This window comes from Falco biarmicus, chromosome 4 (genome assembly GCF_023638135.1).
Source record: "Falco biarmicus isolate bFalBia1 chromosome 4, bFalBia1.pri, whole genome shotgun sequence".
Classification (NCBI taxonomy): domain Eukaryota; kingdom Metazoa; phylum Chordata; class Aves; order Falconiformes; family Falconidae; genus Falco; species Falco biarmicus.
Window position 1 is genome coordinate 77,371,116 of NC_079291.1, and position 18,345 is coordinate 77,389,460.

Below are 18,345 nucleotides of genomic sequence, written 5' to 3' on the forward strand. Positions count from 1 at the left end.
CTGACCTATTCTACAACTTCAGACAACTTCCTTCATACCCGTTTCCCTGTATGGACAACAATATTCAGAACACAGATGATGAAAGAATTACTTTTTGTAAGTTAATGGTTTTCTGATTTTAAATGAGGTACTGTTAAAGTACAAGTTCAACAATTACTTCATAATTGTGTTGTACAAAATACATCTAAGACCCTCAGTTATAACAGAAAGACAAAATCCAGAGATTCAGTCACTGGGGTATTGCTCCTCAGTTCCAAATTAGCCTTATTAATCCAGTCTATTAGGTTTTGGTCGGATCTTTTGCTTGGTTCACTTTTGGGGTTTTAGCTGGTTTTTTGCTTATAACTATAGTTATGTGAGAAGCGTAATAAGATTACATTCTAATCACAAAAGAAGAGCTATATGAATCTTTCAGTTTTGATTCAAAATATTATCTGCATTTTTTCCCTTACTTTCCCATAATGCAGAACTGTTACTGTACTAAAACTGCAGTACCCAGCATGGAAAAATAGATGAGCCCTAGATTTCAGTGTTGTGGTAGAGGGTATATGAAACCTCCTTGCCAGCCAGGTGATGGGGCACACTGAGCACGCCTAGGTTTGTCTGGGTCAAGGTAGTGAGTTACACTCACTGTGTAACACTTCTGAAAATGCTAAGGTCTTCCTGGGTCTTCTCCCAGGGAAGAAAAAAAACACCTTCCGTGTCAGACTGCCACAATGAAAATTATTTACACAGCTTACTTATATCCTGACTTTTTAATCTAACAGAATTTATTTTAAATACAAAGTTGTCCAAGAATATCTAGCAAGTTGCAATAACTGCCTCTACCCTGTATCACTTCCACAGGTAGAGTTACAGGCTTATTTATAGTTAAATTTCTCCTTGACATAATTAATTGCCTTTTTGACTATAGAAAGAGAAAAGAAAAATATTGTATAAGGATTTGTAATTTCATACCACATTACTATGTATGAGACTTATTTTCCCACAAAATGGACCACGTGGGAATACACGAGCTGGTTTTAGTGGAACAGTCTAACAAAACAATCTGTATTCTAGTCTCTAGCAGATGGAACTGCTTCTTGTGGCTTCTGCACTTGTTTCTGTAGGCCAGGTGCACAGCTGTAGGCTATTACAGACTGTTCTCCCTATTCAAGATAAGTGGATAAACAGGAATTGACAAAATCTGATTTAGGCATGACAAAAGAAAATACAGATACAGACTGTGGGTGATGCCAAATATTTCACCAGCAGTCAATGCTGGTTCTGAAGTCATAAAACTGGTTCTGGCTTCCTTCATACATTCACCATCCAGGGGAACAAACCTAAGTTATTACTAGAATATCATTCCTATTTCTGATGAAGCAGTATTTGGTAGCTTATGCATAAAATGATTTCAGGTTTTGCTTTTAAGATGCTGCTTAACCTTTTCATTCATGGAGAAGACAATCAAATTCTCAACTGTGACCTGAAGAAGGCAGATATTCATCGCAGTATCTTCATGGTACCCACAGGTAAGATAAATGAATTTCAGACAAGCTGAGTCCAATGCTTTAATCTTTTATCAATATAATTCCATTGACTTTAAATGAAGTGCTCACTAATTTTACTTATTTTCCTTTGCCGTAACTTCCCATTCTTCTTGCAGTTTTATACTCCTAACTGTAACTTATACTAAGACCCCTTATTATTTTAGAAAAGAACTAGCTGACTAATTATATACATGCCTTCTGCATCTGGTTCCAACACTACATATCTGCAGCACAAGTACAGTCTTTACTGTTGTAAAATTCCTTATGAAATCAACATCTCTCAAATTCCAAAACTTTCAAACTATATCACAGCTGCTGACTGTTTCTAACATTATTTTAGTAGTCTAGCAAACTCACATCTCCACTATAAGAGATGAATGAACCAGTTCCTTAATAATTTTCACACTTTTTTTTTTTCCCCAGTTGCACTGAGGGTGGGGGAGAGGACTGTCTTTGTTTCAGCTGCTTTTATTAGTTCTCTTTCCTCATTTTTTATTGTATGATAATGACACTTTTTTTTTTACTGAATTGTGTAGGTATATTTATTTGGAGCACTAGCCTTCTTCAACAGGTGTTTTGCTAAACAGATAGGTTTATAGCATTTTGGTATTAATTCACAGCTTCACAAAGAAGAGAAAGAAGTTCAGATTGACAGTGGTGAGTATTTTTGCTGGGAGATAGCAAGATTCTGTTGTTAAATAGCATGTAGAATTCCCAAGTAGGCAACACAGATAATACTAAGCTTGAACAATGACAATTAATAAACCCCTTAAAGTTCAGTATTGTTACCATGAAGAAAGAAACATTGAAATAATTGCTAGTGATAGGTTCTGTTAGACAAAACACCTTTATGTGCTACTTCAGGTGGTCTTCAGAATTTTTTTAATGGAGGAGGGATTCTACTGAGATGTATTTGTGACTTCTCCCATATGCACCCACATTCTGTAGCACTGACCAAAGAATAAAAACCAATGCTTACTTACCACTCCAGAAGTCAACACATGTAGTTCCTTTACTGTTTTCAAAAAAACAGGCCTAAGCCAAAAATGCACACAGACACTTACAAGGTATCTTCAAAAGGTATTGGCTGAAGGAGGTAGCTTTCTTTGGAAAATATTATTCTTAACTTTCCTGCATACCTGCATGGATAATATTTATCTGCTTCACAGGAACCATGCAAAATAATTGTATTCAAATTCACTAAGTACTTTCAATGAAAATTATTAAACCCATGCAAAGTATGAGTTCATAGAATCACAGAATAGCAGGTTGGAAGGAACCTAAAGGATCATCTGGTCCAACCTTTCTTGGCAAAAGTATGGTCTAGACAAGATGGCCCAGCACTGTCCAGCCAAATTTTAAGTGTTCAGTGTTGGGGAATCCACCCCTTCCCTGGTGAGATCATTCCAATGGGTAATTGTTTTCATTGTGAAAATTTTTCCTTGTGTCCAATCAGAATCTTCCCAGGAGTAACTTGTACCCATTACCCCTGTCTTTTCCATGTGACTCCTTGTAAAAAGGGAGTCTCCATCTTCTTTGTAGCCACCCTTTAAATACTGGAACATGGTAATAAGGTCTCCCCTAAGCCTTCTTTCCTCAAGGCTGAACAAACCCAGTTCTCTCAGCCTTTCCTCATATGGCAGACTTCCCAGTCCTTTGATTATCTTTGTGGCCCTTCTCTGGACCCTCTCCAGCCTGTCCACATCTTTTTTGTATAGCTGGGACCAAAATTGAACACAGTATTCCAGGTGTGGTCTGACAACTACTGAGTAGAGTGGGATAATGACTTCATTACCTCTGCTGGTGATGCCCTTGTTGATGCAACCCAGCATCCTGTTGGCTTTCTCTGCTACAACAGCACTCTGTTCACTCATATTGAGTTTGTTGTCCACCAGGACCCCCAGATCCCTCTCCACAGAGCGACTCCCCAGCCAGGTAGATCCTGCTCCACTCCTGGATTATGTTTTCCCAGGTACAAGATCTTACACTTGTCTTTGTTGAACTTTGTCACATGGTCCTACTCTACTTATTACTGTAATGTATTCTACAACTGATGCATATTTTGTATTATACGATACTATTGGTAAACACTGCAAGGAATGGGTTCAAAGAGAGAAATGCTGATCTAAAAGCAACACAAGAAGTAATAAGATAGGTCTAGAAGGGGTGTACACACTGCTTATAACATTGCTTCTCTATACCCACTTGCTAAATCCAAATATGATTTCTAAATTCCAGGGGAAATGTACTGAAGTTATCAATACAACAATGATGTAAATTAATGCTCAATGGTAAGAATACTTTCTCTGGTGCAGTTGATGCAGACATGAGTTCATCCCTGAAACTTAGAAATTTCACTTCTGAAATGTAAAGTGATACCTTTAAAGGGCCTTCTAGAGAGATGACCAGTTTTTAGCTCAGATTCTTCTGAGGTTCAAGACTAAGTCTGAAATCAAACTCCAGGCTTATATGCTCTACTAAAGCAAATAAAAATACATTATTGATAATTTACAAGTAAGATACATTCCAAAATACACTCTTATGCAACAGATATGAGGAGTATTTTCTAGAAAAACAGATGGCTCTCAAAACACCACTCAAGAATTGTTCAAACAACTGTCTTAAATAACTCACGTAAGTCTAAGGTAGCCTGGACTGGTCTGAATCTGTTTAGGATGGCCTGATGAAACAAAGAACTGTAAGTTCATGATGTGGACCTGTGTTTTTCTTTCACAGCATCTTTCTGGATGATCTGAAAAAGCCAGAAAGAAAAAGAAGAAAAGGAATAGCATTTCAGTGAGGTGTAAAATACACATTCTATTTCTAAGTTTGAAACTCATATGATTAAACCAACATTGTTTTGCTCAAGCAGATTACGAAACTAGCATTTGTGAAAAAGTAGCTGAAGTGATATACTCAGTAAAAAGAACCCACAGCTGCTGCCCTTGCTGAGGGTGTCACTGGTAATACAGAGCAGTTCAGACTGGTAACGGAAGCAAGTAGATGATGGTAACTTTGTACAGTTTTATGTCCTCCAAGCAATGTACATTCTTTCCCTTTCCATAACCCTCTCTCTGCCCATGTTTTGACAGAGCAACACTGGCAGTTGTTTGGAAGAAATTGTATAGTCCTGATGATAATATTAAAAAAAAATAAAAAGAAGATTCTCAAGGCATACTGTAAACTCAGTGCTGTTATATGGGACATTTTTAAGATGATCTATTGACGCAAGTTTCACCTTGAGGCAGGGATGCTTCCCAGTAGATGTAACCCAAATATAGGATTTCTGGGAAAAATATTAAAGAGAGGAGTGGAAGACTTGACATTACTTTGAGAGACAATTAACAATGAAAGGAACTACGTGATAGAACTTCTACTGTAGGTAGTACTGTTAGAGTCTTCATGACTACTTTACTTTTTGCTGTTAAATTCTTTCCTCTGTTTTCCTAGTCCAGAGGTGCATCTGGTTTTACTTATGGGCAATGGCTTTTCTTGTGTATGCAAAATACCTCTTTCTCCAATACAGCATGCTGTCATTGTACTTTAATACATCTGCCGTATGATATGCATGTGTTAATACTGTGATTCCTAATTGCTAATAACAAGTGTTAATATTGTGATTCCTAAATTATTTTGCCACTCAAATGTAATGATATATATTCTATATCAGACTGTTTTGGCACAAAGATGATTCATGTCTTAGTAAGACTGGTCTGTAGGTCACCAAAGATTTGGTTAGATTATATATGGCTAAGGTGATTAATTGTCTTGGTGTTAGTGAAAGGCGCAGTCCTGCTTTTCACTCTACAGTATTCTGAAGCACAAGAAAAAGTTCTAGGGCTTACCTGACCACATGGCAAGCAGCTTTAATTTGTTAATCCAGTCAGTTCATGAAGTTTTACCCCCTAGGGCCTGGAAGAAAGGCCAGAAAGAGAAGAGAAGAGAAAAAAAGAAATAGTTGATTAGCTAGCGGGGATGTGAAACTAAGTCCACCACAGAAGTAAATTTGGCAAACTAATGCACTGATGTCTTCAATTAAAAAGTCCTGTCAAACACTAAGTATGGCATAAATTAATTTGTGTCTAATTATTTGATGTTGTATATATAGGATCATAAGATATTGTGGCAGATATGCTTACACTTTCTATAACCAGCTGGCCAGAAACAGTTTTCCTATGTGGCTTGTTAGAGTTCAAACACATATATCATAAGACACAGAAGTAAATACAAAGAAGTCTCACCTTTTCAATCAAACGTGTAGATGCAGTGCTTAGGGACATGGTTTAGTGACGGACTTGGCAGTTCTCGGTTAACAGTTGGACCTGATCTCAAAGGTCTTTTCCAAACTAAATGATTCGATGATTCTAAACCTCCCCTCAAGTAAAAGGCTAAATACAGCTCATTTCATCACAGCTCTGGAGAATAATGCTGTCTCTTATAGCAGTAATTTTCCTCCTACAGTTGGACTACTATTTCCCAAAGCTTACAGCCTTTAGAGATAAATGAATTTTTTTTTATAAATGTCCCCCAAAACACAGATTGTGGAGTATTAAGCAAAACATCTTTCACACATAGGAAACTGGGGAGCAATGATAGTAAAGGGTCTCTAATGTGTCATTCATATAAACAACCACCATACAAGTCACAGTCTTTTCTTAGCTATATATAGTTTTATTGATGTATGTAATGACAAAACAGAGGTGACAAATGATAGGAAAAGTATGAGGAATTACAGTTGTCACAGCCCGTTGCCTTTGTTTTCTGCACATCTTAACATTCCAAAGTTCTACTTCCCAAGGATCTGAAAGCAAGCATATAATCAGAAGATCCAGATAAGCAATAATTCTCCATGACAGACCTTATTACATATCTAAAATACACATTATTTCAAAATCTATGTCCTGTGGTTCACCTACTGTTTTCACTGCCTACATGAGATTCCCCAGAACTTCTGAAGAGAAATATCTATACAGCAGTTTGGAAATTACATTTGGGGGACTATTTCTTATCATACTATAAATATCTATTTTCATAGCAGAAATTAATCTAACATAACTGTTTATCAAGTCAGTAAAACACTGCCGTGTTCACTCTCAAAAACACGTGTCAAACTGTACAAGAAAAATTCAACAGAGGATTACTTGCTGCAGTGCGCAGAAAATGTATTTTATATTTATTATGTGTGATGAGTGATGGCACTTACAATAAAACTGATTTGGGGTAATGATGTGCTACCAGGAATAAGGAAGACATTTTCTATCTTAACAAGATTCTTCTGCAACCTTCATTTTTGAGTAATTTTGACAGGAGGAAGTTAATATTTAAAAAAAAATACAAAAACAACAAACCATTAAGCACTTTGTTGGGAGAAGTGTACTATACCAACTGGCTTTAATTTGACAGATGTAGTACCTGAATTCAGAAGCTGTTTATAAAGTAGAATATGGGATTCAGCCAACCAACAAAACAAAACCCAGAAGCATTAAGAATAAATTCATTAAGTGACATTAAGATAAGGATATTGTTACTTAGAAACTGTAATTATGTTATGTTAATAATTTATCCACTGCCTTGTATAATACACATTAAATCCTGTAAGCGGCACACCATTTTGTTACATGTAGACTATGCACAGACACAATAAAAAAAAAAAGTCTGAGAGGACTGGATACTGATGTTTCTCCTATAGTGATATTTACCTTTAGGGAATAATAAATATATGGCTTATTTACCAGTGAAGTTACATTTCAGCTTTTTTTCAGTTATGGGATTTACAGGGTTTGCATTGGCTTTTCACAGAATCACAGAATGATCAGGGTTGGAAGGATCTCTTGAGATCATCCAGTCCAACCCCCTGCTAAAGCAGGGTCACCTAGAGCAGGTTGCAGAGTCACATCCAGGCAGGTTTTGAATGCCTACAGGGAAGGAGACAACACAGCCTCTCTGGGTAGCCTCTGCCAGTGCTCTGGCACCCTCAAGGGAAAGAAGTTTTGCCTCGTGTTCAGATGGAGCTTCCAGTGCTGTACTTTGTGCCCGTTGCCCCTTGTCCTGTCACTGGGCACTGCGGAAGAGAGCCTGGCCCCGTCCTCTTGGCACTTGCCCTTAAGATATTTGTATACATTGATAAGACCTGTCTCAGTCTTCTCTTCCCCAGGCTGAACAGGCCCAGCTCTCTCAGCCTCCCCTCACAGGGGAGATGCTCCGGGCCCCCCATCACCTCCGCAGCCCCCGCTGGCCCCTCTCCAGCGGCTCCCTGTCTCTCCTGACCTGGGGAGCCCAGCACCGGACACCGCACTCCAGACGCGGCCTCACCAGGGCAGAGCAGAGGGGGGGGATCCCCTCCCCCGTCCTGCTGGCCACGCTCCTCCTCGTGCACCCCGGGACACCACTGGCCTTCTGGGCCACACGGGCACGCTGCTGGCCCATGGGCAACGTGCTGCCCACCAGCACTGCCAGGCCCTTCTCCGCAGAGCTGCCCCCAGCAGCTCAGCCCCAGCCTGCGCTGGGGCGTGGGGTTGTTCCTCCCCAGGTGCAGGACCCTACGCTTGCCTTTGCTGAACTTCACCAGGTCCCTCTCCACCCAGCTCTCCAGCCTGCCCGGCTCTCACCAAATGGCAGCGCAGCCTTTGGTGTATCAGCCACTCCTCCCGGTTAGGTGACATCAGCAACTTGCTGAGGGTACGCTCAGTCCTTCATCCAGGCCACTGAGGAATAAGCTGAACAGGACAGGGCCCAGCACTGACCCCGGGGGAACTCCACGAGCTACAGGCCTCCAGCCAGACCCCGTGCCGCTGACCGCAGCCCCCTGAGCTCGGCCATTCAGCCAGTGCTCAGCCCACCTCACCATCCATCCACTCACCTAACCCAGGCCTCCTGAGCTGACCTGTGAGGGTGTTACGGGAGACAGCGTTACGAGCCTTGCTGAGGTCAAGGGGGACAACACCCACCACTCTCTCCTCATCTACCCAGCCAGTCATTCCATCATAGAAGCCTATTAGGTTGGTCAGGCATGATATCCTCTTGGTGAGTCCATGTTAACTACTCCTGATAACCTTCTTTTCCTCCCCATGCTTAGAGATGACCTCCAGGATGAGCTGTTCCATCACCTTCCAGGGATGGAGGTGAGGATGACTGGCCTGTAGTTTCCTGGGTCCTCCTACTTGCTCTTTTTGAAGACTGCATTGACACTGGCTTTTCTCCAGTCCTCAGGCATCTCTTCAGTCCTCCAAGACCTTTCAAAGGTGATGGGGAGTGGCTTAGCAATACCGTCTGCAAGCTCCCTCAGCACTCAGGGATGCAGCCCATTGGGGCCCATGGATCTGCAGGTGTCAGGTTTGCTTAAGTGATCTCTAATGTGATCCTCCACGACCAAGAGAAAGCCTTCCTTTCTCCAGGCTTCCTGTCTTGCCTCCAGGGCATGGGAAGCCTGTTACATTACTATAATTTAAGTTCTAAAACTCCCCAAGATATCCTCTAAGAATAATGCAATTCAGACAAGTTAAGCTGGCCTGCTGTAGTTGACATCATTATAAAGAGTAACGGAATATAATTATAAGAAGAAAAGTGTCAACTGTGGAAACAACAGAAAAAAAGAAAAGGAAAAACAGTTCTCAGATTTGCTTCTGAAATGTTTCAGTCTGACTCAAGAGTGACACCAAGGGGCAATTTATAAAGACCACTTCTTTGCTCTTCTAGTGTGATGATATCAACACTGACAACTCCTCTCTGAACTTCAAAACTCCATCTGGAAGCAGTAAAACGTCTGTTTGTTGTTTAGAATAATAATTTTAGCATATTGTCAATTCTACTAGGGTCTCAAACTAAGGATTTCAAGAAATCAAATATTTTTTACTGGTGAAGGGCACACGGTTAGGTAACAGCACAGCACAGACCAGTAGGTAGTATTTTGGAGCTGTGACACACACACACACACAGAGACACATACACACAGACACACACACACACGATTTACAACCTTTTATCATGTGAGCAGAAGACCTAGAGTTACATGCTGCTTTGGCAGAATACAGGCATACCAAACAATGAGCATCCAGCCAAAGCATTTCTTGCTATGAACCCAAATTTGACTGTTGGTTTCCTTGAACATCCGGAAAAGCCTAAGACTTCCAGGAATCCTTGTCAGTGCCCATTCTTAACATGTGTTAAATTGGTATTACTTATGTGACAGAGATCAGTCACCTGAAAAAGGTAAGGAGAATTTTATCTTTCACTAATTTGAAAAAAGCTATTGTGAGTTTCAACACCAAAATAATAAAATGAAAAATCTCACCAGAAAAACAAAGAAAGTAATACTATTATGTCAATAATTAAACATATAGATTGAAATTCATCTCTCAGAACAGTAGCTTAAGGTCTTTTACCACACAACTTCAACAACAAAGCTTTGTTCTAACACTGCTTTGGGGTTTCTCTGCTCATGCTTGTGCCAGCTTTTTTGCCTGACTGTACTTCAGAAATTCTGCTGGCATAATTACATAGCACTTATCAAGAGAAAGAGAGTTTTCTGCTAGGACTATTACATTCCCTTCACAAACAACATTAGCTAGGCTGACAAAGGAATTCTTCTGGCTGTATAGTTGATTCTACATAGGTCATTTTGTGCTGGCACAGCTTTCTCCCCCACCCCCCTCACTAAGGCAACTGACCTACACTGTCAAGTCTTACAGTACGGGCTTGGTCTGAGTCCTCTCCAATTCTCTGAAGTTAGTTACAGAAAAAATCCAAAGAAAAAAGCCCCTTATAAATCACCTCATCACAACAACCCTAAAATTCTGAGATAGCAACGTATGTGTAAAAAATTCACCACTTTTTCTTCCCAAATGTTACTGTACATCAAGGAACAGCAGTCTTACAGGGAGTTCCCTCCTAAAAAAAAATAATTAAAACTTTCTGAAATGCTTATTATCAGAAATCCATATTTTGGTAAGTGCATGTTTTAACTGTATGGCTGGGAGGAGATAAGCTGTTCTAGGAATGAGGTACACACTGCTAATAAACAAAAGGAAGGGGTTATTAAAGGATTCATTGTGTTCTTTAACTTTTACAGGCTGCACAGAACAATGCTCTTTTTAGACACAATATTGTATAATGTCATTTGGGCACAGTGCAAAATCAAGAACAATGTGGATTTTGCCTGTTTAGTTCAGCACATTTTTTAATTAGACCACTGCTTTGAAAAGAGTGATGTTGCTGTTGCTACATCTGTTATTTCCAAAAAAGATTAAAGAACAAAACAACTGAATAGAAAAATGTTCCTTAAAAATAGTAATCAAAACGGCAATCGTATAATCTTTGTCAACTAAATTTCAGACAACTTCTGTATCCCTTACTACATTCAAAGTTTACTTAGCTAGGAACAAAGTTATGGAAAAGATTAAGTGCATAGCACAGACAAGCAGTGTTAACAGACTGTAAACCCTTTGGGGAAAGAAGATACCTTTTCATTTGTCACACATTCCACATGTGCCAACATGGTTATGCAACTACTAAGGACAACGCATAAACCAATAATTGTATAAGCAAGTTTGGATTAAACTAATACTTGTTAGAATGCCTGTGACATTTTTATGTTGGTGTAATAGTTTTTACAGAATATAAACTTCCATTTCTTTCTTCATTTCTTAATGCAAGCACTTACGTTTTGTGTTGGAAAAAATAACCTCCTACATACTACTATTTTAGTAACTTTGAAGATGGGCAAAACAAACTCAAACTGATCAGTGGCATAATGCCAACAGGAGTAAAGGAGTTACAACAAAAATAAACATGCACGAACACCTATGAATGATGTGAAATGCTTGGCATACACTAAAGTCTAACAAAAGTTTTTCTTCTGATAATTTTAACTGGATTCTCTAGCCATTCAGTGTTCAGGACAAGTTTATGTAACACACAATTACTTTATTTCAAATTCCCATCTACAGCATCACAGTGCCAATATGTGCTTTCTCTCAAAACAGGAGGGAAATTATAACTGACTTAGCCATCTCTATTCCAAATAACTCCCCATGAAAATTGCCTTCTCTGGAATAAAAAATACTGGCACAGAATAATTCTGGAGTAATCAGTCCTATTTAGAAACAAGTTCACTATTTCATTCTCACAGTTTCATAATGAAGTAATTATTTTCTGCAACAATATTAACGTGTTAACTATCTGTAGAAGAACAGCTTTAAAAATCTGTTTTTCTTTCTGTTATTCTTTCTTCATAGCAGTAATGCCATTTTGCTATTTTGCTTTAGTCATTACCAGAACTAAAATCTTAAGGGATCTCTAATGGACAACATGCTCCCTTCAGCTGGAGAAAGTGCATGAAAAACCCACATGGAACTAGTTATCTATTCCCACCTCCCTGGAGACAGAAAGACAGCATGTAAAACTTTCCATATGAAACATAACTGTTCTAAAACTCTTACCACATGTATAAGGCAGAAGGATCTGGCCTAGAGATGTTATGGAACCCAACAGTGGACATGGCAACTCCGAGCTTTTCCATGTCAGGGAGTCACTGCAGTAAGACAGGGTGTGAATAAACAGCATGTTACATGCCCTGCATTAACATCCTGTATTGATATTTTCAGTGCTAAGTTCAACATTTTCATTATCTCATAAAAACATTCTAGAAAAATGATATGAGGCACAGCTGAATTCTGTTTGATAGTGAGGAGTCACTTTGTGCATCTGTGTTAGACTGTAAGACCCACTTTAAATACCAGCCACCTTTTCTGCATTTTTTTACCTCTACATCAAGCTATAAGACTGATAATTTGATGGTATCCAGAACTGCAGATTCTCTCTGTTACTTGTCTCCTGCTAGAACAATACTAGCTTACAGCAATGGAAGATCATCTGAGGATCTGGCACTGAAGAGTTATCATTGTTGCTCAGTCAACTCTGCATCCTAGCCCCTGAGGTTCTCAAATTTGCCTCACTTCACAGGGAGCAAAATACCCCGTTTCCATTTATCACTTCCAGAGAATCTACATATCTTAGGCTTGTAATACATACTCTCCACATCCAACAGATTTATAGGTGAAAACAAATTTAACTTTAACAAAGCAGAAAGTTAATTTTCTTTATCAAGATGAAAGCATAAAAACAGTTGAACAGAGATCTGGATTGTACTTAAAAGATATTTTCAGCTACTTCAGTACCTTAACTGACATAACTCCCACCAGTCCTACACCTGGCTTTCAGATCTCTAAAACCATACAGTCTCTGACCTTCTTCAGAATAGGTTCTCTCCTGTCTCTAACCTTTCCAATCCTAACTCAGTCACTGTATACATCATTAAAGTGATTTCATTCTTCCCTTCCTTGCATGAGCGTTCTTTGCTCAGCACATTCCTTCCACATTAAGCAATCCTTCTGCTACTTACAACATTTTCAACTGTCATAAGGTTTATAAACTATGTATAGATTCTTCAGAACGCACACACCTAAACCCCCATCTTTGTTTATTTTGAGCTTTGATAGCAAAAAACCCCACACATAACTAACAGGTTTGATAGCAAAACTATTTCTCTAAACCACCCTTCCCCTAATATTTCAGTCTGGAGGCTCTCGGTATCAAAAACACAGAAAAAATTCTGTATAAGGAATAAACTGTGATGACTGTGCGTTCAAAAAGAGGCATCTTAAGCAAAGAACTTGCTAGCACCCAACGTAATGATTTTTTCAGTCTGAACAACAAGCTAAGTAAGTAATAGGTAACACAGCTGAGAACTCTGAGCCTCCAGTTAAAGTCACCTGAAAAAAAGGGATAGCACTTGTAAAAGTTGACTGTTCAGTCTTCATTTCTAGAGATATAAAAGCAAGAGAAAGGTTGTATATACAGGCAAAAGTGAGAGACACATCACTACCTTGCAAAATAATGAGCTGAGCTTATGAAGTATCTGAAAGGTAAGGAGATAGACACAGAAAATTATAAACTGGTATTTTGGTCTATGGATCTATGTATTTCTTTTGCTATCTAAAGTAAAAACAATTAATGTTGTGCCCTTTTGGAAGTCTGCAGTATGTGCCTTAACTGTTTCAAAAGACAGGCTTTAACTTAGATTGGAGACCTTAGAAAGAAGAATCCAGCTCAAAAGTACTCATTATCAACCCACAACGAGATATGTAAGAATTAAGTTGCTAAATTCCTTTGAGGATGCCTCTTTGCAAGAAGTAATTCTACAGCTGGACTGTGGAAGAGAGCTTATGCTATGGTGCTACATTCAGAAAACCAAAGACTTTTATTTGAATCTCCTCCAATCAAATAGCTTAAAATACATTAATGTAACACAAATACAGCAATTATGCGGGTGTCCAGCAGAGGGAAAGTAAGAGGTCAGAAACAGCATTTGTTAAATAGCAGGGTTAGAACAAATTGGTGAATAGATGTTTCCAGGTCAAGATATCTTAGTTTGGACTGCACGTGGTCTTATGCAAATATAAAACCTGCTTTATAATTCACTTACGTTTCCAGGAACCCCAGAAAAGCTTAGGATAGACTTGGCTCTTGAAAAAGCCATCATGCTGAAACATAGTCTGTTTTTTGTTCTCTAGTTCTCAGCTACATCTCTACAAGCTACCTGGAAAGAGATTTTGCCAAAGTTTAAGAATATTAATTTATAATCTCCTGGCACTTAATCAAACTTAAACCTAGTTCAGTATTTTCAGTTCTTTGTCAAGCCTTATTAATATTATGAAAGGTATTTAGAAATACTCTTCCACAGCCTTCCTTCAGGAGAGATATGTCACTTGTTAGGGTGCAACCTCAATTCATGTTTTCCACAAAAACTTTCTGGACTCATTTAACTCCACCTACTTCTTCTATGTAATGCTGAACCTAATTTCTAGAATGTCTTTTAAGATTATTCCTTCACATAAACCTCACATGAAGAGGCATACTTCTAGAATGGCACTCTCATAGCCAAGCACAGTTATCTATATTTTTCTTTTAATAATTTACCTTGTAAATTATTAAATTGTCTTTTTCCTCTTTCTAGGTAAATAACTTATTCTTTACACTTTGTTTTTAAAGGCTCATTCTGACTTCAAAGCAACTCTAAATATCATGCTACTCATCTAAGTGCATAACTAGCATATATATTTGAATACCTTTACACTTCAGGATATGTCTCACAGCGCGTCTCCTTTCCTGCTCCTCCTAATCTCAGCCAAACACTTCCTCTCCCATCTTGCAGCAGCTCAGGAACTTATCTGATCTCAAAGTAAACTGAGTCAATTCACTCATAAGCCAGCACCCTAACACTACTCTTCTTCCCCCTTCCACTGCTGCTATTTTATGGAGTTTAATAAGCTTACTCATTGGTGGTGAGCTGTTAAATTCTTGAAGTCGTTAACCTGTTTGAAGCCCTCTAGTGAAATGTATCTTTCTTTTCTGCTTCAGTTCACATAACTAAAACATCAGTATTTCATAACTATACCTGCTAAGCTGTAAAGTGCATGTGAGAACCTTGGAAGAAAGTTACTATATAATACAGCATAGTATTCCTAATATTACATGAATGAGGACCTCCATTTCACTGCTATAGGATTGACATCACAGGCTGCAAACTAGGGGTGAAGCTATCTTGAGATAGTTCAATAAGTTAATAGCTTGCTCTTATTGAAAAAGGAAGTCCTTTTCCCCCATTCTTACTTTATACCAGCTCTGGCATTTGTCAAACGCCTCTTAAGAGTTCATTCATCTCAGTAGCACAGGAGGAAAAAGAAAGTAGATTGTTCTGTAGCTAAATTTAATGAGATGGACTGACTCAGCAAAGGGCCTAGCAAGAGCTAGAAGGCAGCATGAGGATGGGTAGAGCTGTGACTGTAGGGGAGACTGTTTCTCTGCACCCCAGTCCCTCCACATATTAACCATGAGGTGGTCCAGCCTCTTTTCTAAGCAGTGCTTTGATACTTTAAGTCAGTCATGATGTGACAATGGATTTATATGGGTGGTTCTCAGTAAGAAAAGCTTTTTAATATTTATTAAATTACGAGGCTTGTATATTTATTCTAAACATTTTGATACAAAAGAGATTTAAACAAGAAAAGCTTTTATAATGCTTTAAAACCTCAAGAGAATGTGACCATTTACATCCCAGTAGCTACTTTGCCAGTAAAATTATCATCATTCCACCTACGTTTTGTTTTGAGTACCAGCTGTTCATAAGTGGAAAAACAAACTACTAGCCCTGTTAAAAAATGTAGTGTTTGAGTTTACACAATATCTGTGTGCGACACAGCCTGCAAAACAGGTTTGTATGCTCTGAAGGACATCTGGCATCTTCTGAAATGCTGTGGACTAATTGTTTTTATCCTAGCAAGTACCTAGGGAATAAGTACCTGTCAAGGAAGGAAGGAGTGTTGGATAACACAAGTGATTACTTTCCCATGAAATCAGTGGTAATACATGCTTCCATACCTCTGATCAAACACATATTTGGCCCCACCCCCCTACCCCCCCCCCAAAAAAAAATCACAACTCAGTACTTTAGGAGCTGACAGAATGAAGCTCCATTTCAAAAACCTTCAAGAAGCCTTTTTAAGGAATGCCAAAGTGTATGTAAGAATTGCTGCCTACATGTTCCATGTGCTGGTAATCTTAAGGTAAGTTTTAATTGCTCTGAAAATATAGTACCTGCCTCCAGTTAAGGCAGGTACTTCCTGACTTGTAGGCTGTGTCAAGGCTCAAACAAAGAACAAGCTTGCAATACGGCACTGCAGTCATAAACTTGAGCTATTAAATGCTCATGATGGTAAAAAGTGTACAATAACAAGCCACCTATCAGCAGAATTCATGAAGCTTGGTTTCCACTGGATTTTTATCTATTATTCAACAGTAGTAACCCATGAGCTCCTTTGTTCCAAATAGTGTTATCTTGTTTCCATACTAAAGGAAATATATCAGATACCTACTGGTTAATAAATATCACCTAACAAGCAAAGGTTAGTATTTAAAAACAAACCAACCTACCTATATTGACGTGTTCCTTATGATGCTTAGGAAACTTATTTCTTACTCCTGTAGCTTTAATTCTAACTGCTTTTCTCTGATAAAAAAGGATCATATCCTATTCTTTCTTCTATCCCAGCCCTCAGTGGGACTGCATGTGACCTTTTTTTCTTTTTTTGAAACAGAAAATTGATTGCCATACACAGCTGAGAAACTTACTGCTAGTTTAACAGTTTAACAAAATTCTAAACTTTAGAACAGTAACACCAGTGAGCCTCTTCCTTAATTATACCCAACTTTGAACAACAGAGGTCCTGGCAATGTGTCTGAAAACTGGAAAGTAACTTGGCACTAGAGAATAACCAGAGTGTCTTTCACAGGGCCTTTAAAACTTATTCTTTTGGCTCAGAGGAGGGTAAACTCTTGGTGCTTGAAGGAAAGGCTTCCACTTAGCAGAGGTGTATAGTCTTTCATTGTGAATTACGTATCTTTTTTCTTTCAAAATGAATTCTCTGTGGTGTTAGTGGGGATTCTTTTTTTAATTTTAATTTTAGAAGTGTTGGCCTGTACACTAGTGTTTTCCCTGAATATGATCAGTTGGAAGCACATTTTTCCATTAACATATGTGCATTACCTGCCACATAGAATTTTTTTGCTTGTCAAGGGCATACATGTTGCTGGTGGTGTGCGGCCAGAAACCATCAGGTTCTTGTGTCAGGATCACATCACAAAAATGCCACTTCAGGAGCATTTGTGTAGTTCTCAACCAAACCTACACTGGATTTTGTACTGAATGGAGACCTTTACAGTTGAGTTTTAAGCCCATTTTCTTTCAAAACAACTCCATAACCTGCCCTGCAGTGTTTGAATACAAGTAATGCTGCAGATGACTCAGTCGTCACATGTAAGCACTCCAAGAAGCTCCCTTCTCCCAAGCACTCACTTTGTCTAGTTATAAACACTTAGGCTGAACTTTCAAAGATAAAACGCTGCCACAGCCATGGGCAGCCTACTAACCAAAATCTCCTTGTTTGCCCTCTGTTTCTCCTGGTCTCCTCCAAATATACCTCACTTCCAGCAATGCTTTTTTGTGTTTGTTGTTTTGTGTTTTGGTTTTTTTAAGTACTATTAGCCTTACCAGTCAAGGGCCTCAGTACTTGACAAGTCCTACCGAACCTGCCTGAACAGGATTTTTTTTAATGATAATAACCACGTCACGGTGTGCTGTAGAGGTGCCAAAATTGGAACTTTTAATGCATCCTGCCAGCTTCCGGCTGGACACGTACAGAAACACTTGCTCTCACCTCACGTCAGAGCACAGCTCCACACAAATCTTCATTTGGGGGTTTCCTGACCCAACACCGGTGCCATCACCGTACTGCCACCGTACCTACGCTTTCTAGGGGTAGGTAGGTGCAATTTCGCATAGATAAAAGCTAAAACAAGCACGCCTTCACCAGACTCCAGCCGCTGAGTCCTTAGGGGAGGCGGGAAATCCAGTGATGTGACAGCGGGCGCCGGGCCCTGCTCCCCCGCCCCGCCGCGCCCCCTGCACAGTGCCCGATACAGGCCCGGCTCCCCCGGCCGGGCAGCGTCCCCACCTGGAACGCCGAGGGGACGGTGAGCCGCCACCCGCCGCCGCTGCCCCCTCGCAAACTGCACTTCCCAGGGACCTGAGGGGCGAGACAGGCGCCGCCCGAGGGAGCGCCGGCGCCCGGCCTGCCGGGACGGGTAGTTCTGGCCCTGCCTGAGGCGTTTGCGCCAACTACACGTCCCGTCCACCCCGCGAAACGGGAGGCGGAGACGGTAGAAACGACAGGCGAGCGCAAAGGCTGACAGGAATTGT

At 39.7% G+C, this 18,345-nt stretch overlaps 2 long non-coding RNA genes across 5 annotated transcripts; one reads left to right on the forward strand and one right to left on the reverse strand.

The window, feature by feature from the left end:
• On the reverse strand, window positions 1-18,059 carry LOC130147833 (uncharacterized). Of its 4 annotated transcripts, XR_008821364.1 has the most exons (8): window positions 14,657-15,988; window positions 14,014-14,127; window positions 11,969-12,060; window positions 10,357-10,418; window positions 5,774-6,333; window positions 5,378-5,444; window positions 4,167-4,284; window positions 1-46 (listed from the first exon to the last, which is right to left on the reverse strand). It is a non-coding gene; the product is annotated as an uncharacterized LOC130147833 (long non-coding RNA). The 4 variants fall into 4 exon arrangements; XR_008821367.1 differs by lacking the exons at window positions 14,014-14,127; window positions 14,657-15,988 and adding an exon at window positions 8,615-8,764 and having other exon boundaries at window positions 11,969-13,393; XR_008821365.1 differs by lacking the exons at window positions 14,014-14,127; window positions 14,657-15,988 and adding an exon at window positions 17,804-18,059 and having other exon boundaries at window positions 8-46.
• On the forward strand, window positions 9-8,737 carry LOC130147835 (uncharacterized). The gene is made up of 3 exons (XR_008821369.1): window positions 9-1,514; window positions 2,153-3,504; window positions 8,608-8,737. It is a non-coding gene; the product is annotated as an uncharacterized LOC130147835 (long non-coding RNA).
• Window positions 18,060-18,345: the final 286 nt, after the last annotated feature.